Here is a 25438-nt window from a genome sequence, read left to right as displayed (position 1 = left end):
ACTTTAAAATGATTTCCATCTTGTTCTGTTATTCACACAATCTGTGTGTATGTTGGCATGCGTGTGTGTGTGTGCGCGTGCGTGAGTGCGTGCGTGTGTGCGTGTGTGTGTGTGTGTGTGTGTGTGTGTGTCTGTCTGTCTGCCTATGCCAGTCTGTCTGTCTGTGTGTGCTCTCATGACAGGGAGGGAGAGAGGGAAGGTATATTATGTATTTCTCACTGTTTTTCTCGGTTTATTCGTACGAATTAATTTCATTTCTTCAAACAATTCTTTCAGTGATTGTTTTCATTATGTTTTAATGCAACGGCTAGGATTATCCGCCTTGCTTTGTGCCAATAGCTTTTATTACAATATAATAGAGGCTTTATTTGAGACAAACACTCAGTAACGTCTGCTAACAATAAATTTGAATATTTTCCAAAAACAAATGTGAAGTGTTTTGAAGTTTCAACCGCTTGGACTTCCTTGTTTACGAAAAATGAGACTTGTCCTCGAGCATCAAATTGAGGTTCTCCTACAAGGATAAACCTTGGAGTTATTTTTATTCACCCCTCCAGTATCAGTTGCGCATTTAATGTGAAAAGCACTTCTTCGCGTGCTCCATTTTTTTTTTAAATAAAAAAACAACTTATACGGGGTATTGAAAGTAAGCCAAACTTTGTTCTTTACTGTAACAATGTGCGGCAGAGAGCAAATGACCCGATTTAAGAAACGAAGGGACTTGATCGATCTAAATATAAACAACAACAGCTAGTGAGAGTTACGCAAGCTATCAATTTGTTCGGTAAGTTACTTCCTCGTGTTTGTGCTTCGCGGTCACCTTCCTAGTTCGACCCCCCGCGGGTTAGGGGGAAGAATTTACCCGATGCTCCCCAGCATGTCGTAAGAGGCGACTAACGGATTCTGTTTCTCTTTTTACCCTTGTTAAGTGGTTCTTGTATAAAATATAGTCAATGTTTGTAAAGATTTTAGTCAAGCAGTATGTAAGAAATGTTAAGTCCTTTGTACTGGAAACTTGCATTCTCCCAGTGAGGTAATATAATTATTGTACTACGTTGCAAGCCCCTGGAGCAATTTTTAGATTAGTGCTTTTGTGAACAAGAAACAATTGACAAGTGGCTCTATCCCATCTCCCCCTTTTCCCCGTCGCGATATAACCTTCGTGGTTGAAAACGACATTAAACACCAAATAAAGAAAGAACCGCCACTTCGTGCGTCTTATCCTGTGAGCCACCACCGCCGTAGCAGAGTGATTATTTTCCCGTCTCCTCCCAAGAAAAGCGTGTGCATCAGGCTGTATATATAATGTGCACTTGGGTGGGGCCTGGGCGTGGTACTCGGTCTAATTATGGTCTTCTTCGTGCAACCATGTTGTTTCTAGTCTTCGATGCCATGTTTGTACTTGTAGTGTCAGTGTGAATGTTAACTGTTTTATGATAGACAGTTTTGCAACATCTAATGAATTATCAATAGGCTTTTTCCCGTGCACTGAGATAGCCCAGGCGCTTACTGGCAAAACTGAGGCCATGCATGATTTGCTCTGGGTTTTTACACCCCCGGTATAGGGGTGTGTATAGGATTCGGTCGATGTGTTTGTTTGTTTGTGTGTTTGTGTTCGCATATAGATCTCAAGAATGAACGGACCGATCGTCACCAAACTTGGTGAACAGGTTCTATGCATTCCTGAGACGGTCCTTACACAAATTGGGACCAGTCAAACACACGGTTAGGGAGTTATTGGTGGATTAAGATTCTACAAGGACTTATAGAGGGACATATTAATGGTCAAAGGGAAATAACCTTCTCAGTTGGTGGCAGTGAGAATGGTAAGGACGGGGGTGTTTTTCCTACTTCGGAGGAATTTCTTGTCTTTCTTGAAGTTGAAGATGTTTTTAGTTATGAATTCTATTTCAACTCTCGCCAGCCTTCTGACCCTTTCTTCTTCTTCTTCTTCTCAGACTCTCTCTCCATTTGTTCTACCTCATCTACGCTTATAGACCATATCTGTGTGTCAACTCGAGCTAACATTATTGAAACCTCAGTTCCAAGTTTTAGCTGTAGTGATCATTTTCCAGTGTGCCTCACGTGGTCGAAAAAAGGGGTTAGAATCCCAAAACGAAAACATAAATTTATAACATATAGGTTATTTTCAAAACTTGATCAAGATTCATACCTTTCGGAACTCAGTTGTACAAATTTTTAAATGATTTATAATTATACTGACCCCGACGAAGCATTTGATTTATGGTACAACTTGTTTATAAAAGTATATGCTAAACAAGCACCATTTCGAACCTCTCGTGTGCAGCAACATCCCAAACCTAAGTGGCTTACAGGCGACATTCAACATGCGATTGATTACCGCGATTTTCTTAAACGTAAGGGAAAAGAAGAAGAATACAGAAAACAGAGAAACAAAGTAACATCCATGAAACGTGCAGCTCGTAGAAAGTATTACCGTGAGCTCGCTGCATCCAATTCAAAACAAAACTCAAAAGCCATCTGGAAGGTGATCAACCAATTATCTCGTAAAGTACAGTAAAATCTTCCGTTATTGATATACCTGCTGATGATCTGAACATTCATTTTACTTCTATTGTTGACAAAATAATTACAACTGATAGATCGAAAGAGAATAATATGGACAAGTTGAAACAGTTTTGTGATTCAAAAAATATTACCCATAATTTATACATTCCTCTGCTATCTGTTAGCGAAGTCTTCCATTATCTGTTGTGCTTAAAACAAACAGGTACTCGTGGTTTGGATAATCTTGATGGGGAAATTCTGAAGTTGTCTGCCCCTTTTATTGCAGAATCCCTTACATATGTTTATAATTTGTGCCTGACAAATCCTACTTTCCCACCAAATTAAAGGAGGCGAAAGTAATCCAGCTATTTAAATCAGGTAGTTCTTCTGACCCCGCCAATTACAGACCAATCTCAATTCTTCTTGTTTTATCAAAACCACTTGAAAAACACATATTTACACACTTGACCACTCATTTGAAGAAATACGATCTTATACATTCCATCCAGTCAGGTTTTAGAGAAAATCATTCGTGCCACACAGCATTAACAAACCTTCTTGAAAGTTGGCTTAGTAGCATTAATAATAATCAACTCTGTGGTGTCTTATTCGTCGATTTTGCTAAAGCTTTCGACGTTATTAATCATGAATTACTATTAAGAAAATTAGTTGAATATAGAATGTCACCCCAAACCTTATGCCTGCTCTCCTCTTTCTTAGCTGGGCGAGAGCAGTCTGTCTGCGTTAATTCAACCGTATCCAGCAAAAGACCTGTGTTATACGGGGTTCCCCATGTTTCTGTCCTTGGACCACTACTCTTTTCCCTGTATATTAGTGATCTTCCTCTTAGTATTAATGATGACTGCGAACTCTTTGCTGACGATACGACCCTACACACTACTGATAAAAAAAAAATAGACAAAGTTTATTCATCATTGCAGAACAGTGTAGATGATCTCATTCATTGGACGGAGTATAACCACATGAGTCTTCACCCTAAAAAGACCAAATACATGTTAATAACAACAAGACAAAAGAGACAAAACATACGTAACAATCCTCATTCCATATTAATTGGTAACGACGCAATTGAGGAGGTAGGAGATCATAAAGTGTTGGGAGTAAATATCGATAATAATTTGTCTTGGGCCCATCATGTTCGGTCGGTATGTAAAACAATGTCCAGAAAAAATATATCAGTTAAATAGAATTAAACACTTTCTAGATCAGCACTCAAGGTTATTATACTTTAACGCATATATACAAACCATCACAGATTATTGTTCAACCATCTGGGACTCTGCCAGTGCTAATAATTTAAAACCATTGTATAGTTTACATAGGCGAGCGCTGAAACTAATTTTACTGAAACAATCCAGTCTTGTATTTGATGATTATAAGAAACTTAAGATTCTCCCATTAAAAGAAAGATCTAAATTAAATGAAGGCGTGCTCCTTCACAAAATACTTTCCGGCCGTGCACCACGAACTTTTGTTGCAAAACTTTAAAGTCAAACCAAACCGAAAGTTTAACGTCCCAATTCCAAGGATAGATCTCTTCAAATCAATCTTAGCCTATTCTGGTAGCATCCTGTGGAATTCTCTCCCGGAATTTGTGAGAGTCCCAATGAGTCTCAATACTTTCAAAAAACACCTTTCACTGTATTTAATGTTAAATTACGAAAAATCACAGTGATGGAAGACTTCGTTTGGTTATATTTTCATTTGTCCAAAGCATCAGTGTTCATTATATCCACACAAAAACACTCAAAGCTTTAATAACACATTTACTCATGCATGTGTATTCAGCATTGTTTTCACTACGTTACATATACGACGCTTTATATTTGTGTATAATATGTAATATGTAAATATTCATATGTTGTTGTTTTTCTCTACCTTTTTTTCTACGTTAATATCCGTGTAAATATGTGATTAGATTAGTCCCCTCTCTGGGCGAGGGCTGGTTGAAAAAAAGCTCGTTGTATTGCTTATGCCACAACCCTCGAAAAATACAATTTGATTTGATTTGATTTGATTTGATTTGATTTGATCTCTCTCTCTCTCTCTCTCTCTCTCTCTCTCTCTCTCTCTCTCTCTCTCTCTCTCTCTCTCTCTCTCTCTCTCTCTCTCTCTCTCTCTCTCTCTCTCTCTCTGTGTGTGTGTGTGTGTCACTGTGTGTGTGTGTGTGTGTGTGTGTGTGTGTGTGTGTGTGTGTGTGTGTGTGTGTGTGTGTGTGTTATTCTTCATTCTTTTGTGTCGTTTCATGTGTGTATTGTAGCAGGGACTAGTTGTAGGAAAGGACCATATGGACCTAATACTATTATCCTTCCGTAATAAAGTTTTCCAGTTCGAGTTTTCGAGTTCGAGTTGGAGTTGGAGTTCTCTTCCGTCCTATCTTCTCAATGTCTTATCTTCTCAGCCTACTGCGTTTGCCTCAGGCGTAAGAATGTAATGGTGATTGACAGTGATTTATTTTTTGATTGCACTTTTATTACTGTTATTATTTTAATTGCACTGGCGTAACATCCCCGTGTGCACGCATGTGCAGGACTATACAGATAGCAAGGTCACAAAGTATCAGGCTTTGATAAGTAGAGGTTACATGCCGAGTCTCAGTGATTATCAAAAATAATGGTCGAAGTTAGCGGATCATGAAAAATGCGAGCTTTAGCGAGCTTTTTCATGACCGCGAACTGAGACCATTATTTTTTATAATCACTGAGACGAGGTGTGTAACCTCTTTATTCCTCCTTTCTTCAGTTATTCAAAGAAAAGAGGAGTTTTTTTTGCGAAAGTTTGATCGAATCCTATTCTCTCAACCAGTCAACCTGCGCGGGCGATCGATTAATGCGCGGTTGTATAGTTCCGTGCAAATCATTCCATTCTGTTAACACTTCTTGTCAGTTTTCCTATTTTGGGCTAAAATCAAGTACACAGATATGCTGTTATTCTGCTGTGGCGGCAAAGGCAGATATTGTGTGTTCTGTATATGTTTTGGTATCGCTTAGGAAAATGTTTTTTCGTCAAATGGGACTAGCAGACGAACTTTTGCACCCGTGTTTCAACGTTAAAAACTGTATGAAGTTCAGTTTTCTGGGGAAAATAGTGTATGAAACCCCTTTATGTTGTTTAAATTGATGAGATGTGTGCATTTGGTTGCGTGTGATGTGTTTATTAAATGAAATATTGTTGAAAACTGACCGTCGGATTGCAGTCTGTTGTCGAAGGAACTGAGTGAAAAGAAGGGGAACTACTCTTGTCGCTAGACAAAGTATGAGTGTGATGAACGGCTTGAGCACGGCAGATGAGATTCAGAAAACAACCGAACTCATGGATTTTATATGGAGATTCATGTGTTCAGGCCTGTAGTTGTTAATTTAAATGTGGTATGTTTGTATTGTTTGCTCCAGAGATGTATACTTCGTACATTAGAGCGTTCGAAACTTTTCAGTCGCAAAAAGTAGTACCGAAACAGAACAACCTCTCAACCCATTGCACTATCGAGGATTCAGGCTGTTGCTGGGTCGTTATTTGTTTGGTTGCTGGGTCATTATCGAAAAATAACTACCCCTACAAGTTTACAGAGGTAAAGAAGCAGAGGGGGGAATAAACACGAATACACGCATGAGGGTGGGGGGGGGGGGGGGGGGGACGGGTAGCGCGATTCTGTCGCTGGACGCTATCACCTGGGATAGCAACCCGAATTTATTTGAGAAAAATCCACAGGAAGAATAAGATATACCAAATACCAAATGTTTGTTTGTTTCATTTCGTAAAAATAATCTTGAAAAATGTTTCTTCTGCATATTCTTGTTCATTTCTGATGTCTCTGTTGCTAAGCTCTTTGAAAGAGAGGGGGGACGAGCGAGAGAGGGGGTAGAGGGTGGGGGGGGCGGTGGTAGAGAATGTAAAGTGTAACAGAGGAGGAAGAGACAAATTGGAGAAAAAGAAGCTTAATAACTACAATGAAACGCAACACACACACACACACACACACACACACAAACACACACACACACACACACACACGCACGCACTCACGCACACACACACACACACACACACAAACACACACACACAAACACACACACACACGCACGGCGCACGCACTCACGCACACACACACGACACACACACACACACACACACACACGCACTCATTTTTCATTAGAGGGCCATCTTAGTAAGTGTTCGTCTCGTTTGTTTCACTGCCGGTGCAGCAAATACATAATACATCAAGCAAATGTGAACGAAACTAGTCTTTTGTGGTGAAGATAAAACTGATTTCTAGAATTATTGCAAATTTAAAATTTCTGATATAGGAATGTACTCGTGTATGTTTCTGACGCTATTCTTCTTCTACGCACATTAGAGTATCAGCACGTGCAACCGACTGACTACGACCGTTGTAAGAGCTAAGACAGAGTCAATATAGCGTGCAGTTGGGAAGTCCTGACAAACGTACACTTCGCCTTGATTACACTCATCAGCATCATCCACTTAGAAGCTAATTAAGTGAGAACATCTATCGGAAATCTATACTGAGGATTGAGGCGTATATGCAAGAATACTACATACAGCGAAGCTATATATAGTTTGGGACAGCTTTGCCGACCTGTTCATCACAGGGTAATCATGGAATGAAGACATTGTGCACAAGAAAAAGTCACATTTATTTGTGTCGTACAATGGACACCATATTTACACCCCCGGTATAGGGGTGTGTATAGGTTTCGCTCGATGTGTTTGTTTGGGTGTTTGTGTGTTTGTGTGTTTGTGTGTTTGTTTGTGTGTTTGTGTTCGCATATAGATCTCAAGAATGAACGGACCGATCGTCACCAAACTTGGTGAACAGGTTCTATACATTCCTGAGACGGTCCTTACAAAAATTGGGACCAGTCAAACACACGGTTAGGGAGTTATTGGTGGATTAAAATTATACAAGGACTTATACAGGGACATCTTCATGGTCAAAGGGAAATAACCATTCTCACTCAGTCACTGCCACCAACTGAGAAGGTTATTTTCCTTTGACGGGGGTGTTTTTCCTACCTCATAGGAATTTCTTGTTCTTATATGTAATAGCAAATGGCTTGTTTTCCTTCTTCTTTTTCTTCTTCTATCAATTGTAATGATGTGCTGTGAAATATTTGTTTGTGGGGCGTATAGTGGCATACCTATAATGAACCAATATTGAAATAAACAAACAACAACAACAACAACAACAACAAACAAATAAAATCATTGACGCATGACGCCGGTTTTTGGACCCCGCGGTTTCAACTGCCGACGTTTGTTTGTTTGTTTGCTTAACGCCCAGCCGACCACGAAGGGCCATATCAGGGCGGTGCTGCTTTGACATATAACGTGCGCCACACACAAGACAGAAGTCGCAGCACAGGCTTCATGTCTCACCCAGTCACATTATTCTGACACCGGACCAACCAGTCCTAGCACTAACCCCATAATGCCAGACGCCAGGCGGAGCAGCCACTAGATTGCCAATTTTAAAGTCTTAGGTATGACCCGGCCGGGGTTCGAACCCACGACCTCCCGATCACGGGGCGGACGCCTTACCACTAGGCCAACACTGCCGACGTAATCTTACTTCATTGTACAGTACCCTGTAGCAAAGCCTGAGTATAATATAACATACGGCGCATGAAAGTGTTTCGTTTCAGTGTAATTCGTACCAAGTAACAGTAGCTCACATCAAACGTAACAAGGAGTCGTGTGCAAATACGAGCGTGACGCGTTTGGCACCAGAGAAGCAGAATGCCGTAGATATGGAGGCACCATGAAGAACACGGGATATCATCCAGCCAGAAAAAGGGGTGATGTTTAGTGCTGTCTGTCTATATGTAGGCTGATCCATATTTCACAGGGTTACATTCTCAGTTAGCCTACTCAGCAAATTCTTTGTGTGAGTGTGTGCGTGCGCGCGCGCGCGTGTGTGTGTGTGTGTGTGTTGGTGTGTGCGTGCGTGTGTGTGTGTGTGTGGGTGTGTAGGTCAGTGGGTGGGTGTGTTCCTTGGTATCATTTAATCACATTTCGATCCAACAAAGAAGAGATTTTCGCGTGATCGGCCTGCACATCACAAACGAAGGAAACGGAATGGCATCCAACAGGACTCAATACATCCATTCAATGTATTGTTGTCTAACTATAAACGAACGTAAGCAGGAAAAAGGGCTAACTTTAGGTCAAAATGAAATGCTCCTTTTTAACCAAAGACGCTAGACTAGTACAGTATGTATCATAGAATCAATCAAATGATCATGACGTGTGGGGAATGTATGCGGGCGTGCGTGAGCGTGTGTGTGACTGAGATTGCAAGCGATGTTTGGAAGGGCGTGTATGGATTGATTGATTGTACTCTGGCCAAAACATGTCCCTAGTGTACTGCACATGGTTGAAATAAAGTCTTATGTCTTATGTCTTATGTGTTTGGGGAAGTCTTTCGATTTTAGGCATTTGCCGTGTTATGCCTTTTCTTTATATTATTCAGAGTCTGTGCACATCGAGTTCTGCAACGGAGAAGCGGTTGAAGCCTTATTTCCTCCACTTTCAACGCTCGTTTCTCCGATTCATGTAACACGACTTACAATCTTAACAGGCACACTCCTCACGAAAACAGTTCGCTTCACCATCTGAGACCCGGTGTAACACGAGAAAATTACTCCCACGAGATTTTTACTCCGGAGTAAACATTTCGTACGAAAAAGTTACTCCCTTTACGAAAAAAGCACTCCCCTATTGCACGAGAAAATTACTCCCCAAGACAGGTGAGTTCGAGTAAACATTTCGTTCAAAAATGTTACTCCCCTGACGAATAAATAACGAATAAATTACTTCACCCTAACACGAGCAATTTAACTTCCCATGCCAGGTGTACGAAATTTTTACTCCCTTGTCCCCTGTTAGTCTTGGTGGTGGAAGGGGTGGAAGGAGGGTAGCGCGACATTCGTGTGCGCGAGATCACTTATTGGCATTATCCCTTCGCCTGCATCCCTTTTTTTGCGTACGAGATTTTTACTGGAAGTAAAAAAAAATGGGGAGTAAAAATTTCGTGGAGGGAGTAATTTTTTTGTGCCTTGGGGAGTTCTTTTCTCGTACGAAAAGTGTACTCGGAGTAAGAATTTCGTACGAAATATTTACTCCGGAGTAAATTTTTCGTGGAGTACAAATTTCGTGTTACACCGGTCAGGCTTTACTTCGGATAGGGCCATCCGTCCACATGGACACATACCTTCTTCTTCAGCGTGTGACGGTTGTGTCCCTCATAATCTTAGGCCTAGCGGCACGGTTGGCCTAGTGGTAAAGCGTCCGCCCCGTGATCGGGAGGTCGTGGGTTCGAACCCCGGCCGGGTCATACCTAAGACTTTAAAATTGGCAATCTAGTGGCTGCTCCGCCTGGCGTCTGGCATTATGGGGTTAGTGCTAGGACTGGTTGGTCCGGTGTCAGAATAATGTGACTGGGTGAGACATGAAGCCTGTGCTGCGACTTCTGTCTTGTGTGTGGCGCACGTTATATGTCAAAGCAGCACCGCCCTGATATGGCCCTTCGTGGTCGGCTGGGCGTTAAGCAAACAAACAAACAAACAAAAATCTTAGGCCTGCTGATCGTTTGGACACATGACATACCAACAAACTCCACAGTCTCTGTGCTATCTGTGCAAAGTGGAATTTGTTGATGAATTATGTGGGTTTTTTTTAATTCGCACAAGCGTCAATCTGCGAGATCAATTCATTGAAACAAGTCTTACTCTGCACAGAAAACACTCAGATGTGTGGTATCAATCAATCAAATCAATCAAACAGTTTATTTACCAAATGCAAAGCACAGGATTTTGTTATGGTGTATGCATCCAAACTTCACACTCCTTCCACACGCATATATTATATCATAATAATAATAATAAATATGTACAGATAAAGTGTTCAAGTATACATGTGTCCAAAAAGAAAGGGAGGTATTGTGCAATATAAAACCATGAACAGATCTGTTTGTCGAATCGTTTAAACGGGAAGAACTGACTGTGTCTTTATTTATTTTTATTTTTATTTTCTTGGCGGGCAGAGGACTGTGTCTTTAATTTTTCAAGAAGATCATAACTGATGAATAGCCGTAAACAGGCTGACCTTGAAGTGTGAGAACGTTAATAACACTTCGGTCAGCGCTGCTGGACTTTGGCAGCCTTCGGAGCATGGCTGTAGACGGTGTTAAGATGACCAGACACCTCAGAGACTCAGTAGATCGATAAAATGATAGGGAAATTCCTGTCCGACTTCTAAGCCATAGTGTCAAGGGGGCGGGGGGGGGGGGGGGGGTGTGAGAGAGGGTGAGAGAGTTTAATGCGACACTGAAGTCTTGATGGCTTTGTCAGGCGGCACTGATGCGGTCTCAAGATTTTATGCGCTCGTTTCGTCGAAGCATAGGCTACTCCCTTTACGAAACATGCTTTGTCACAGGTATATGATCTGCAAGTTCGTATCCCCCTTCATTGGTTCTGTCGACGCCCGTTTTTAACCGCTTGCTTCCCTTTAACTGACCATATGGGGTCGTCGAATTAAATCTTCAAAATCTCCAAAACCGTTTGGAATTCTGGGTAGGAAAATCCCTTCGATACAATGACGTCAGCGCCTTTCGGCGATTGGTCAATCCATTTCGGAGCTGGACTATTTGAAATAAATGCTGCATGTACATGAGTTTGCTTTCCAAACTGATACGAAGTTGACGGAAGCATAGGGTCAGTAACCAACTTGACTTACCTCGAACCGCGAGATCGACAGAACGTACATAACACATACGTCACATACGAAGGGAGAAACTCGGATTCCGACGTGTCGACACCGATATCATATTTATAGACATGCTCGAAAACTCACGTGTAATATTTGAAGTTTGAATACCAATATTCGCCCTGGAGGACTGGGTAGGCTCAATCAGTATAGCGTCTGACAGGCAAGCCGTTACTTTGGCGGTCAGCGGTTCGGATCTTCTTTTTTTTCTCCACTTTTTCTTTATTTTTTGAACTCGTAATTCTCGTATTTTATTCGTTTTAATTCATTCCAAAGGTTTTGGGTGATGTTTTAAAGATCGAATTTATCAAAGGGTTGCATAATTATCAAGTACTTCTTGTGAACGATTTCCCAGAATCATCCATTTTATTTTTAGTAACATCGGCTTTTGGGAAAACTCCATGGCAATGGGGGATTGTATCACCGCGCTTTGACTGCATGTAATGGTCGATGGCTACTTCTAATTTGAATGTAGCCTACTTCTCGGTGATTTTAACATGGAGTACGATGGTGCGTCAGTATGCAGTCTCGGTGATGAGGATGGTTCCAAACTTCCAGCGTTTCATTCGGAACCTAGACAATTTTCTTCCAGACCATTTCCACTTTTTGGCTACACTTCTTACACGGCTACACTTTCACCGGTCATCTGAGACTTTTGTTGACCGTTCCGATTTTTGGGGTAGACCGTGAAAAATGGCTATTTTGGATTGAAGTTTGTGTCCTCAGGTATTTTGTCAAGTCGGAGAAAGTAAGTTAAAAAAAATACAGTGTGCATGACGAACTAGGTGTTTTCCACCTCCAACAGAAGATTTCTCAGGGGCGCTCTGGTGTGTGTGTGTGTGTGTGTGTGTGTGTGTGTGTGTGTGTGTGTGTGTGTGTGTGTGTGTGTGTGTGTGTGTGTGTGTCTGTGTGTGTGTCTGTGTGTGTGCCGGTTCGTATGTGTGTGTATGTGCGTATGCCGTTTGCGTGTGTGTACGTGTGTGTGTTCGTGTCACCTTAGTTTGGCACTGTTGTCCACAGAAATGCAGTGAGTGACGATTATCTTTTTTATCAGGAGTATTGGGGAGTGGGGGGAAGGGGCTTCAGCGTTTCAATACTAGACAGCTGGAAGGCCATTCACAAGATATTGTCTATCATATTCTGCAGGAGCCAAATGCCACAGAGGGCAAAGAAGACGGATACAGCAGTACATTATCATTGGGCGGGGCAGATAACGCCAACCGACTACATGCTACTCGTGATAAACACGCTATGCTGAAATACCAGGCTATTCCGGCCTGAATGATTTTTGTTGATCTTGAGCCAGAAATTGATATGTTGTTGTTTGTTAGCCTACACAAATTGTGACGCGACCCTTGTGTTATTGCTCTGTCTGTCAACAGCCCTTTCCCGGCCACTCGGCATATAAAACAAGAAAAATGTTCATTCAAAATGAACAGCGTCGATGCAATGTCCACCAAAGATTTATTTTGGGAAGTGTTAAAGGTTAGGGTCAAAAGTTAATGAATTGCATGTTGTGCTGGATATATAAATTGTTTAGTTCAGTCAATGCTTGATTCATAAGTACATTTTTCAGCATGGTGCATCTACAGGAGGGTGCTCCAACAATGATGCATAGTGCCAACATTTAGCGCAAACTTTTCACAACAGTGCATTATTACCACAAAGCGCATACAGCGATTATATGGTAGCAAGTTGCACTAAACATTTGAACAAAATGCATTTTGTTCAAATGTTAACAGCACAGCACCAAGTTTTGCATAAGTGCACAACAGCACTGACCATTTCACAAAAGTGCATAACAGCTGTGACAATTTTACAAAAGTGCATTGACCATTTCAGGCAGATGGCTAACATGCAGATTTCGCTTTTGTCTGTCTTTCTTTGAAAAGTAGGCATGTTCAAGATCGATGAAGTCATGAGCAATTGGGTTAGATGACAGAAAAGATTCAACAAGAAGAGCAAACGCTCGATCGAGTCACTTTCGCAGTTCTGAATATTATATGAGGCATCAGATGGACAGGAAGAAATTGCTATTCACAACACAATACAGATGTAAATAATTTGATGTAAAGAATAATCCTATAAAGTTTGAATCAAATCCGATGAATAGTTTCAGAGATATGATATTTCAATTTTTTTCCTTCAAGACATACCTGTGACCTTGAAAAAGGTCAAAGGTCACCAAAGCAGACGTCAAAGTGTAGAGGTCACTGGGAGTCACGTTCACATAAAATTTGAGCCCGGTCACTTTTATAGTTTCCGAGAAAAGCCCAACGTTAAGTTGTGTGTTGCCGAACAGAAAAGGCTAGTTATCTCCCTTGTTTTTCTGATAACGTTCGTAAAAGGCTACAGATGTAAATACTTTGATGTAAAGAATAATCCTACAAAGTTTCAATCACATCCGATGAACTTTGTCAAAGATATAAAATGTCTAATTTTTCCTTTGACGCTGACCTGTGACCTTGAAAAAGGTCAAAGGTCAACGAAACCATCGTTAAAGTGTAGAGGTCATTGGAGGTCACGACTAAACAAAATATGAGCCGGATCGCTTTGATAGTTTCCGAGAAAAGTCCAACGTTAAGGTGGTGTCTACGGACGGCCGGCCGGACAGACTAACACTGACCGATTACATAGAGTCACTTTTTCTCAAGTGACTCAAAAACGTCAGATTCAGTTAGATGACAGAAAAGATTCAACAAGAAGAGCAAACGCTCGATCGAGTCACTTTCGCAGTTCTGAATATTATATGAGGCATCAGATGGACAGGAAGAAATTGCTATTCACAACACAATGAGTCACGTTCACATAAAATTTGAGCCCGGTCACTTTTATAGTTTCCGAGAAAAGCCCAACGTTAAGTTGTGTGTTGCCGAACAGAAAAGGCTAGTTATCTCCCTTGTTTTTCTGATAACGTTCGTAAAAGGCTACAGATGTAAATACTTTGATGTAAAGAATAATCCTACAAAGTTTCAATCACATCCGATGAACTTTGTCAAAGATATAAAATGTCTAATTTTTCCTTTGACGCTGACCTGTGACCTTGAAAAAGGTCAAAGGTCAACGAAACCATCGTTAAAGTGTAGAGGTCATTGGAGGTCACGACTAAACAAAATATGAGCCCGATCGCTTTGATAGTTTCCGAGAAAAGTCCAACGTTAAGGTGGTGTCTACGGACGGCCGGACGGACGGCCGGCCGGACAGACTAACACTGACCGATTACATAGAGTCACTTTTTCTCAAGTGACTCAAAAACGTCAGATTCAGTGTTTTGGGCACTGTTGAACAGGAACATTCTCTCCTGTTCAACAAATGTGGGTTCAATTCAAAAGCAACATTGTCACAGATAGGCTAGTGTTACATTTCTGTAAAGTTTCAAAAACATCTTCCATGTTTTGGTTACTGTTGAACAGAGGCATATTTTCCTGTTCAAAAAAGTCTGACACAAATTGTCGTAGTTGTGGGTTAAGGTTCGATCTATACTGTCCTTCAAACGAGTCGTAGAACCGTCATTGTCACAGATAGTGTTACATTTCTGTTTTACATTCAAACGAGTCGTAGAAGTAGTAGTACATTTGCGTTTGGTTGTTTTTTCTTTTAGATTCCTGTCACTCATACTAGCAGTATTGATTGAGGTACATAAATCTGTTGATGTACAGGGATGACTTGTTTGTAATGAATCCTTGTTTCCTCCACATTGAGTTTGCATTGCAGTTGGACAGAAATGAACAGGTGTTAATTGATAAACGTTAAACACATTGATAATGGCTTTTGAGAAAATCAATCAATTCTGCAAAGGAATTAACTTGATGACATCAAAACTGCAGCGCCATTTGAAGAATGGTTACCATTTCTGTTTCTTTGATGGGAATCAAACAAATAAAAACATTGACTATCCAAGTTACCATGAATGGCAATAGTTGACTCCTGAAAAGTAGCAAGGATATAATTTGAGACGATAAACGCCTGATGCAATAATAATAATAATAATAATAATAAATAACTTTTCTATAGCGCGAGTCCCATCAATTGGCTCCAGGCGCTTTACAAATTCATTATAGAATAAACTAGCACAAATCAACAAGCATACAAAACATACATTTAACTGAGACATAACACCAAGAACCCAAGCACTAAGCAAAAACTTTGCGTACAATGTTTAAAAGTACACACACACGCACACACACACACACACACACACACACACACACACACACACACACACACACACACACACACGCGCGCACGCACAAAGATACCATTGACAAATAGACCATAAAGCACATACAGGGTAGAGAGTTCCATAACAGAATAGAGTTGTGGAGAGTCAACTCAGGCTAAGCAAAGGCTTTACGAAACAGGTATGTTTTGAGTTGTGTTTTGAAGGAGGAAAGGCTGCTGGAGTCACGGATAGAACTTGGAAGCGAGTTCCAGACGGTCGGAATCTGGTACCTAAAGGTTCTTTCACCAAAGGTCTTGGTCCTGGTTTTGGGGATGCGAAGGAGTTTTTCAGAGGAGGATCTGAGAGAACGGGATGGCTCGTAGATACTGAGGGAATGGGACAAATAGGGGGGAAGTGTTTTCTCAAAACAGCGGTACCCTAACAGAGCCAGCTTGTACTCGATTCTATACTTCATAGGAAGCCAGTGAAGGGTGGTAAGTAGGGGAGTGACATGGTCTTTCTTAGACTTCTGCAGAATGAGCCTTGCAGCACTGTTCTGGACTCTCTGTAAGCGATCAAGTTCTTCAGTGGGGAGGCCGGCAAGCAATGAGTTGCAGTAGTCAAGTCGACTCAGGATCAGAGAGGAGACAAGTTGAACAGTGGCTTGGAGTGTCAGGAATGATCTGACAGAGGAAATCTTGCGCAACTCAAAAAAGGCACATTTACAAACAAAACTAATGTGTTTTTGCATTGTCAGAGCAGAGTCCAGGTACACGCCTAGGTCCTTAACAGCGGTTTGGGAGACAATCTGAGTGTCGCCTATTGTCAGGGAAGTACAGTCAATCTGATTTAAAGCATGCCTTGAGCCTGACAGCATCACCTCAGTTTTTGAGTCATTCAGCTTGAGTTTATTGTCTATCATCCAGTCTTTAACTGACTCAATGCAGCGCTCAGTGTTTTTAACCACTTTTGGAAAATCACTGGGGGGAGCAGAATCCTCTATTTGGGTGTCGTCGGCATACTTGTGGTGTTCGCAGCCATGCCTCGAGATGACGTCAGATAGGTCCTGTGTGTATAGTGTAAACAGAACCGGGCCTAGAACAGAGCCCTGGGGTACTCCGTGCTTCAGGGGAACAGGGGATGATTCTTTTTGACCTATTTGTACTCTTTGAAAGCGTTCAGAGAGATATGACACGAACCACTGGAAGGCTTTGTCGGCAATTCCAAACGTGAACTGTAGTCTCTTTAGGAGGACGTCGTGGTCGATGGTGTCAAATGCCGCCGAGAGGTCCAAGAGTGCGAGCACAGACACTTCCTTGTTGTCAGCACTGGTCAGCAGCTTGTCAGTTACGTAAAGAAGAGCGGTTTCTGTGCTATGATTTTTCTTGTATGCGGACTGATGGACGTCCAAAAGATCATTACTCAGCAGATGTTCTTGGAGCTGCGCTAGCACACACTTTTCTACCAGCTTGGTCAGAAAGGGTAAGTTTGAAATGGGTCTATAGTTCTTTAAGCACTCCATGTCTAGGCCTGGCTTTTTTAGAAGTGGTGTTATGACTGCCTCTTTAAACTGTGCAGGCACAGACCCAGACTGAAGAGAAAGGTTTAAGATTCTCGTTACAACAGGAACAAGAAAATCCAGGCAAGTTTTCATGAGTGACGTGGGAATGGGGTCAAGTGTGCAGGATTTTGGAGCACATTTTGAAATAAGTTCAAAAACAAACTTCTCAGAAACAGGGCTAAACCGTGTAAGGGGGGTCCCTGAAAATGCGGCGAAGGACATTTGTGTTTTGGATGAGTCGAGACCTTTGCGAATGTCAGAGATCTTCTGGTCGAAGAAATTGCTGAAAGTCTCGGGGAGTTCTGATGGGGGAATCAATTTAGGGAGGGCAGTGGCTTTCTTCTTCGCGAATAGCTCATCTGTTACAGAAAACAGAGCCTTGGTGTCTTTGCACTCAGCGAGGCGGGATGTATAGTATTCCTGCTTGGCACTGGTGTGGAGAGCTTTGATGTCGTCAAGCTGTTGACGATAAATCTGACGGTGAACTGTCAGGCCTGACGTTCTCCATAACCTCTCCCACTTGCGTACGAGCCGTTTGTGGTCCTTTATATCTTCGGACATCCATGGGGCTGAGGGACGATCAGTGACTTGCCTGGTGACAAGGGGGGCGTGGCTGTCCATCAGCTGACGTAGACAGGTGTTGAAGACCATCAAGAGGTCTGTGTCTGGCGTGTCGGCAGCAGTGGAGGCGGCAAACAGCCTCACGTCTTCCCTGAACCCTCCTCAAGGTCAGTCAACTCAAAACCTTCATCATTCGCAACATCAGTAGGCAACACAGCAGGATTCGTATGTCCAGAAATCATGTCGAAAAAATATTACATTTCAAAAGCATGTCCAACCACAGTTGTTGGCAAGTGTTCGTGTCCGAAGTAGCCTTCAGTGTGTGTATATGTATTCATGTGACAGAGAACGTGACCTCATTGTTCAATCCTCTCTCTCTCTTCTTTCTCATTCGAACGCACACACGCAAGGACGTAGCCTACGCACGCATGCACACGCACGCACACACACACACACACACACACACACACACACACACACACACACACACACACACACCCCGCTGACGCACACGGCAAACCACGCACACACACACTGACTGTCGGCAAGCATCTCTTTTTGTTTTCTTTACCTTTGTTTATTGTGTTTTCGATATTTGTGTTTATTTTTTGCTTGACTTATCTGTTTTATTTTAATGTTTGCTATCCACATCGTGTGATAAATGTTTCTTCTCAGTCTCCGAGTCAGTTTAGTTTCTGCACGCCGCTTTGGTACTCCTTGTTTTTCTAACTGGTGTATTGTGCGCGACTGATTTGCGGATTTATTTTTATTCCTTTCATATGCAGTTGAAGTGTTGTGGGTGTTATTGTCTGTATATGCTATGTTGCGTCTGTGTATGCCTACAAGAATTTTGGGTGTAATGTGCCTGTGGTCTGCTCGCAGTCGAGCACAGAAAACATGGCGGCGCCCTGTGGCAAATTCGTGGAAAGTCTTTCCCGACCGCAGATACCAGCGTCGTCCGCGACGCTGGAATCAATTATTGCTCTCCGTTTATTTTCTCTCACATTCAGACGTCCACGAGTTTGAGCCGGGGATGGGGAAGGCCGGGGGGTTAGGGGTGCGACGATTAGGGCGCGCACTGCCGCGGCATCTCACGTCAGTGTGCGTATGTGTGTGTGTGTCAGTGTCCCGCCACCGGGTGTGTGTCCAACGGTGTGTACGTGTGTGTCTGTGTGTCAGTCCAACCGGCGGTGACGGTGTGTGTGTCACAGTGTGTGTGTGTGTGTGTGTGTGTGTGTGTGTGTGTGTGTGTGTGTGTCCTTGTGCTTGAAACGAACTGGTTGATAAGGAGTGACATATAACGTGAATTTTCGCACTTCAGTTTGTTAAATCACACACACACACAGGCTTACACCGTGACACTGACACACCGTGACACACACCGTGACACACACCGTGACACACACCGTGACACACACGCACACACACACACACACACACACACTGTGACACACACACACACACACACACACACATACACAAAGGTGTAAGTTAAATATAAGTAAGTTAGTTACACTAAGTGTACGAAAAGTACTTGACAAGTCACTTAAACGGCAAAGAACCCGACATTTAACAGCCAGGCTATGTCCGGTGTGCCCAACACGGAACACAGCAAACAATTAAGGAAGTGCTAATCCCATGGGATCAATATGTAGACAGAGTCGTAAAGATGATTATATAGTCGTTGTCGTGGGACGGGCCATTTCTTAACATTTCCGTGCAACCGATGGGGCCACGCACTGTTTGACCAAAGTAGACCGTTACTAAGAATGACAGAGGAGTGTATAAACAGACACTGAAGCTAACGTAACATAATAAATACATAGTTTCATGGGCAACCTCCTCCCCTCCTCCCGGCTCAAACACACACACACACACACACACACACACTCGACACGGCTAACGTTCCAAAATCACTGAGTCACCGTCAAGAATTAAATCAGTCAAAATGAAAACACAAACGGAAAGAAAGAAACGGTTAGTCATTATAGCAGACATTATAGCATAATTGCAGACCGTGAAAATGAAACATTGACAAGTAGGTCGACCTAAAGGTCTTTGTATTTAATGGCGTTTAACAGGAATCACAACTGACTGTGGTTACTGGTATACTGACCGACTAAACTTGGTGAACGGCAAAGCCAAAGAGCCGCGCCGCCACACAAACATCTCAGGGCCGGACTACCGGGGGGGTTATGGGGGTTGCGCAACCCCACCCCCCCCTCCTAGCCTAAACATGTACCTCACTTATTTAAAAAAAAAGTATTATTGTTTATTTTATGCCTTTTCATGCAAGGAGCGACCATTTTCCTATCTCAGAATATGACCTACCCTTCAGCTTCAGGGGGCTTCGCCCCCTGACACCCACAAGGGGCAGAGGAACATCCCCCTGGACCACCACTGGCAACCACCCCCCCTCCTCTTTGCCTAGTCCGGCTCTGCATCTCACCACATCTGCCGGGTCAGATAACCTGATTTCACACGGTCAAGAAAAACAACGAATGAATCAATTAGTAGACAATTCACGAAACATAAAGCTTGATCAATATAGCCTTTATTGGGTCAAGGGCCGGGACTAGGCCGGCTCCAACCGTGACTGAACAAGCCGTTATTCAGTATTCGTGTACTGATTTCTACTCTAAGCTATGGACAAACCGATACAATATTACCACAATTTGTATCAAATCCGCTTCCAAAAGCTGCCTTTTAAAACACAAGCTTCTGTCGTCGGAAATCCTGTGATTGCGCAATCTCTCATCCCAATCAATCGCCGCCTCTCAGTGCGCATGCCTCCGTTCCTGCGCGTGTTGCGTGGCGCGAGACGGCGGAATGACGCCATCAGAAGCAGGCTCCGCCAAGAGATACGCGCGTGCGATACACGCTGATATAGGGAGAATGCACTCTTTTTGCCGTGTACTTCTCCTGTGTGTTTTTTGGCCTGGTGTTTTCTTGTAACTCTCCTTGGGCTATTCCGTCTTTTTTTTCGAGGGGGGGGGGGGGGGGGGGGGGTATTACATTTTCAACGTGCAGGTGCTTTGTACCGAACTAGAATACTGTTCTGTTTCTCTTTGAACTGCTATGATCTTCTGCTTTCTACCCACTGGGTGCGCTTTTGCCGGGCGGCTTACAGGGTATCAAGTTTTTAATTTCAATACCTTACCGCACCCTCCAGTTGGACCGAGTCACGAGTACACGAGCAGATCTCAGGGTGTCATTCTGAGCATGTTTTTTGTTTGTTTGTTTATTTGTTGTTGTTGTAATCGTGTTCAAAAAGTGTTTCCTCGTTCATAAGTTCGGTCAGTCTATCTTAGGCTTATGTATGCCTGGCAAAAGAAACAGCTTTACTGTGACTAACATTCTAGTTTAAACTTACTAACCTGTTTGCAGGGCCGGACCCAGGGGGGGGTTCCAGGGGTTCTGGAACCCCACCCCTGGAAAAAGCATGTACCTTGCTTTGAGTGTTGTTGTTTTTTTAATAAATTTTGTGTGTGTCTCTAACAAATTTTATTCAATAGTTTTAGCACCAAAACAATGCTGCTCTTAACCCTCAAAACAAGGCCCAGAATGCACCAGATTGCACAGATTTTAACCGTTTTTCAAAAATTTTCCGGGGGAGCATGCCCCCGGATCCCCCTAGTTCAAGCAGGCGCGCGCTTGTGGCTTTGCCACTTCGCTGATTTGCCCCCCCCCCCCCCCCCCCAAAGGAGGAACCCCCCCCCCTTACAACTCATTTGGTCCGGCCCTGGTTTGGTAACTTGCACAATCAAATATTCTGTAATTTAACTTGACAAATTAGTTTGAGAAGAGCCGCGACTCAGACCATATCTATGTGTTAGTTGGCAGTAGAGCGGCCTTAAACTGAAACTTGCATCGACGAACGGACGCACGGGCGTAGTTTGGATATGACGCGGCGAGTCAGTGATAAAGACGCACAGGTGCCGCCACGGTTCATTACAATGTGCTCAACAAGCATGGTAATTAATTAAACCAATGCCAACAGTGTGTACGGACGCAAACGTCGCGGCTGTAACTTGATGCCGTTTTTACGCCAGCTGAGACTTCCAGTCCCCTGCCGCGTGAGCAAGTGTGGAGGACATCACGGATAGCATCATGCAGTCAGTTGGGGGCTGAAGAATCGAAGACCAATATATTGTCAGTGGAAGTCATAAACGCAATTCAGTTCACCGAAGTTCGATTTTTTTTTTTCAAACCGGAAAAGCAAATCACCTACGGAAGCATTTGCCCGGCTCTGCGTGAGGGCACATGCCAGACTGCCGGAGCGGCCCCGGCTCCGGCGACTGACTGACTGAGTAACTTACTGAATTAAGCAGTATAACTACGTCCAAAAACAAAGAGACTGCCAACGTTCCAAAATTCTGAATAAAAAAATAAGAAAGGTATGTTGTTGGAACGTTTGTTATTGACAAAACAATACGTTGGGTCACAGATATTTCGACCCAGCGGTCTTTTGATTGCACGTGCAGACAAACAATTAAGTATTATTTACGCTCGCAAAAGGTACGGCCGCTTGGGGAGAAGACACAAGCGATGCAATGACTGATCATATATGACGAAATTTGTTTGTCAATAGACAATAACAAACGTTCCAACAAAAGTTACCTTTCTTCAAGTGTTTTTTGATTATGTAAGTATGGCTTTGCCAGCTGCGTTTCAGATTCTCGCAGAATAGTGACTCCTGCTGTACGTGCAAAACATCATGCAGGCTTGTCAGTTCGCGGCTTCTTTTTTTTGTTTGTTCCTTGTTTCAAAGCACCGGCACTTTAAATTGGTCAGGGAATGGTCTTTCGCAGGAGATTTCTGTAGCTTTTATAAGCTTAATTCTCCATTTCAAAACTTTTATACCAGCTCGGATCGTGCAGCTGTAGCAGACGACACTTTCCGCTGTGTCAAAATCAATTCAAACATGAGTTCACGCGCCTGACATAGTTTCAAAGTAAACAATATTGCCGTTTAACTGTTTCCCTTTGTTTCTGATGGAATGTTTCGTTGATATATTGTTTTTGTTTCACAAATAGCACGTAGAAACATCGCAAACAAAGTACAGAAAATAATTAATTGGCGTCGCTGTTCGCAACAGCGCATGCGCATAGCGCTTTCCGATTGCTACGGGGTTTCCTACTTGCTGCTGCACGGGCACCGCACCCTCATAGTCGATTAAAAACATTGTGTGCTGATTTATGTTGTCTACCAGGACCAGTTTTGATAACTTTGTGACACTCTAGCTGGATGTTATTCTTTAAGGAATATCACTAGGGTAAGTACTCATTAGTTGCATTTAAAAAATTGCTGTATTTGCCCCGGGATGCTGTGTGCAAAGGATCAGTTTGGCACGCCATCAGTTTAGCTGTATGCAAATGTGTCTGTGTACGACTACGAACGAGGAGCCTGTACAGTGTGTCAGTTCTGAGCATTCTGACTGCAATCGACGCTTCTGTTCGTAGCCTTGTCTGTGCATTTATGAAGTTCCGTTCCTCGTGACTAAAAATTTCGAGGTGAGAATGCCAGTTTTGCGTTAATTTGTGAATCTAACCCGTTGATGCAAACCATGACCTGAAGAAGAATACTGTGTCAGGTCTCGTCTGCTGTGTCTTCATGAAAGTAGCATTCGTTTTGCATGTCTGTGCAGTTTTTCTGCTTCATAACATTTCTTCATACTGATATATAACTGTTTTTTTGGTCTGATTTGCACGCTATTTAGCTTTTACTAAACGGTCCATATTTCTAAGATGGCGCACCGGCATATTTTCATATTGATCATTATGCAGCCGCCCAGCCAGCCGCCATTTTTGCCGGGCGTTGTGCTGAAGTAGGATGTCAGTGGATCTGTTGCCCCACTTTATGCAAAATTTAGAGTCGTGTCGCTTATTTTGATTAGTATTCCAGAAAACTGAACAGTTGATATCACGTTAGGTAAGTATTTGGGCGTGCTTTTTCGGTAGACAAGGAGGTGATGGTTATTTATATGGGCTGGAACTGTCTTTGGCACCATAATCATGTCGGCCACTTCCTACTTCGGCAGCCCGAACGCTCAGGTTTTCCTTGTGTTCGTTTGGGATGACGGCTTTAGTTTTATGGGTTGGAAGCAGACTGTGTTTCATGGTCTGCGCAAGCTGTTGGTGCTGCTTGGTCTAGAATGGTTCTGAAAGTGAAAGAATGCTGAAAATGGGGAGTGAACATCAGTCAGCATAGATAATCAAAGAATTATAGAGATTTGTCTGGCTCAGTCAGTGGCTGATTCAGCATTATCCTCTGTGGGAAAAACTGCATTGGAGCATCTTTTCCAGCTTGCATTTACTTGTTGAAGTAGTAAATTCCTCTGCTTTATTAATATTATCTTGGCAATTTTCTTCATTGCTGTTCTTGATGTTTGAGCGTTAACAGTGTGATTCCTTCTGTTTTATAATTGCATTTGCAAGCATTGGTATTTTGATTCTCTTTTTGTTGGGATATTTTGTGCTGCTTCTTGTGACTTACATAATTTAGGCCAGATGACTGTTCTTTGGAAATTGAGTATCAACTATCATGTATGTCTGTGACGACTGACAAACTAAACATTAATCTGAGTCAGCCACTGACTGAGTGAGTGCACCCTTGTACTTATAATTGTAGCGTTTGAGGATCGAGACATAGGAAAGTAACTTTGGTCCTCATAGGCTGCTGACAAATGAAGAAGGTAGGGTTTGGTAGACAGAGATGGCCAGATCGCCAGGGGCGAGGTTAAATTCTGTCACTGAATTGAGTTTTAAAGACACCGCAGATGCAGGTGCTTCAGTCGTCTGCACTTCCAACCTTTTATTTGCGCTGCGGCCAGGCTGTTTCTAATTCACTACTGATTCCGAATCCGTGTTGATGAGTAACTTAAAAACTGAGGTCTGAAAGGAGGGAGCAGACCTTGGAACCCATACCATTTGTACGCATTATTGTCTAAAGTACGGTCAGTGAGAATAAATTACGATGAGAAAAATTCCTAGACTACTTCTCTTCTAAAGCTGTATTAATTATAGATTATTCATCAGCTTAGAATGTTCATCATTGAAAGTCGGCCGGAGTTTGATGATGCTGGTGTTTTTTTCTTCTCTCCAATAACACAGACAAAACGAAGACATTTCTCAAGTAGGACATTATCAAATCTGGCGGCTCACAAATCTAAGTACAACTTGCATGAAGATAGCAAAATTTATCAAGACACAAGTTTGGGAAAGCCTCTTAATTGCTGACCGCAGCCCGGTCAAACTAGTCAAAGATATTATAGGCAACAGTAATATAGCATACAGGGATGTTGTTAGGCATCGGAATTTCGAACTGTTTGCGATATGAGCCGTTTGGGTACACCCGTCTGCAGCACACTAAAGTTAGGAGTACGGGAGACAACTCCAACTGACTATAACTATAAGTCTTGCGTCTGCTTTTGTTTTCAGTTTGAAACATTTTGACGAAGCGCATTGAATTATGCCACCGAAATAAAACTAAGGTCTGCCAAAGATCAACAAAAGCTGAAGACCTTTGGCTTTTCAACGACATCCAGTGCTACGTTTGGGTCAAAAACAGGCTATAACACGGCGAGCGTCATTCTTGAAAATGACAGTGCCAATGACAGCTAGTGTCGCCGCTGAAACTGACACAACCACGGAAAGAGAAGTTTTGTCTTTTGTACAGGACACAGTGTCGGCAGAGCAGAAAATTCGATGAACAGTGTTTTGCACAAAATTATGATGTCCTATTGAAATTTCTGAAAGCGGTCAAATGTCCTATTGATTCTGAAGAGCTCAGGACATTAATTTTGTCCTATAGGTTTGAAT

General features: G+C 42.6%; 1 protein-coding gene and 1 long non-coding RNA gene across 2 annotated transcripts in view; both read left to right on the top strand.

Annotated features, from left to right (window-relative positions):
- The window catches only part of LOC138978515 (uncharacterized), a 308348-nt gene that overhangs the window by 65512 nt on the left and 217398 nt on the right, over nucleotides 1–25438 (top strand). The window lies entirely within an intron of this gene.
- The window catches only part of LOC138978514 (guanine nucleotide-binding protein subunit beta), a 39373-nt gene continuing 36687 nt past the window's right edge, over nucleotides 22753–25438 (top strand). The window contains exon 1 of the mRNA XM_070351252.1: nucleotides 22753–22893. The gene's annotated coding sequence lies outside the window, so the exon portion shown is untranslated. The remainder of the gene's footprint in view (nucleotides 22894–25438) is intronic.

Source organism: Littorina saxatilis, linkage group LG10, assembly GCF_037325665.1.
Source record: "Littorina saxatilis isolate snail1 linkage group LG10, US_GU_Lsax_2.0, whole genome shotgun sequence".
In the NCBI taxonomy this organism is placed as follows: domain Eukaryota; kingdom Metazoa; phylum Mollusca; class Gastropoda; order Littorinimorpha; family Littorinidae; genus Littorina; species Littorina saxatilis.
This window is presented reverse-complemented; position numbering and strand designations above follow the sequence as displayed.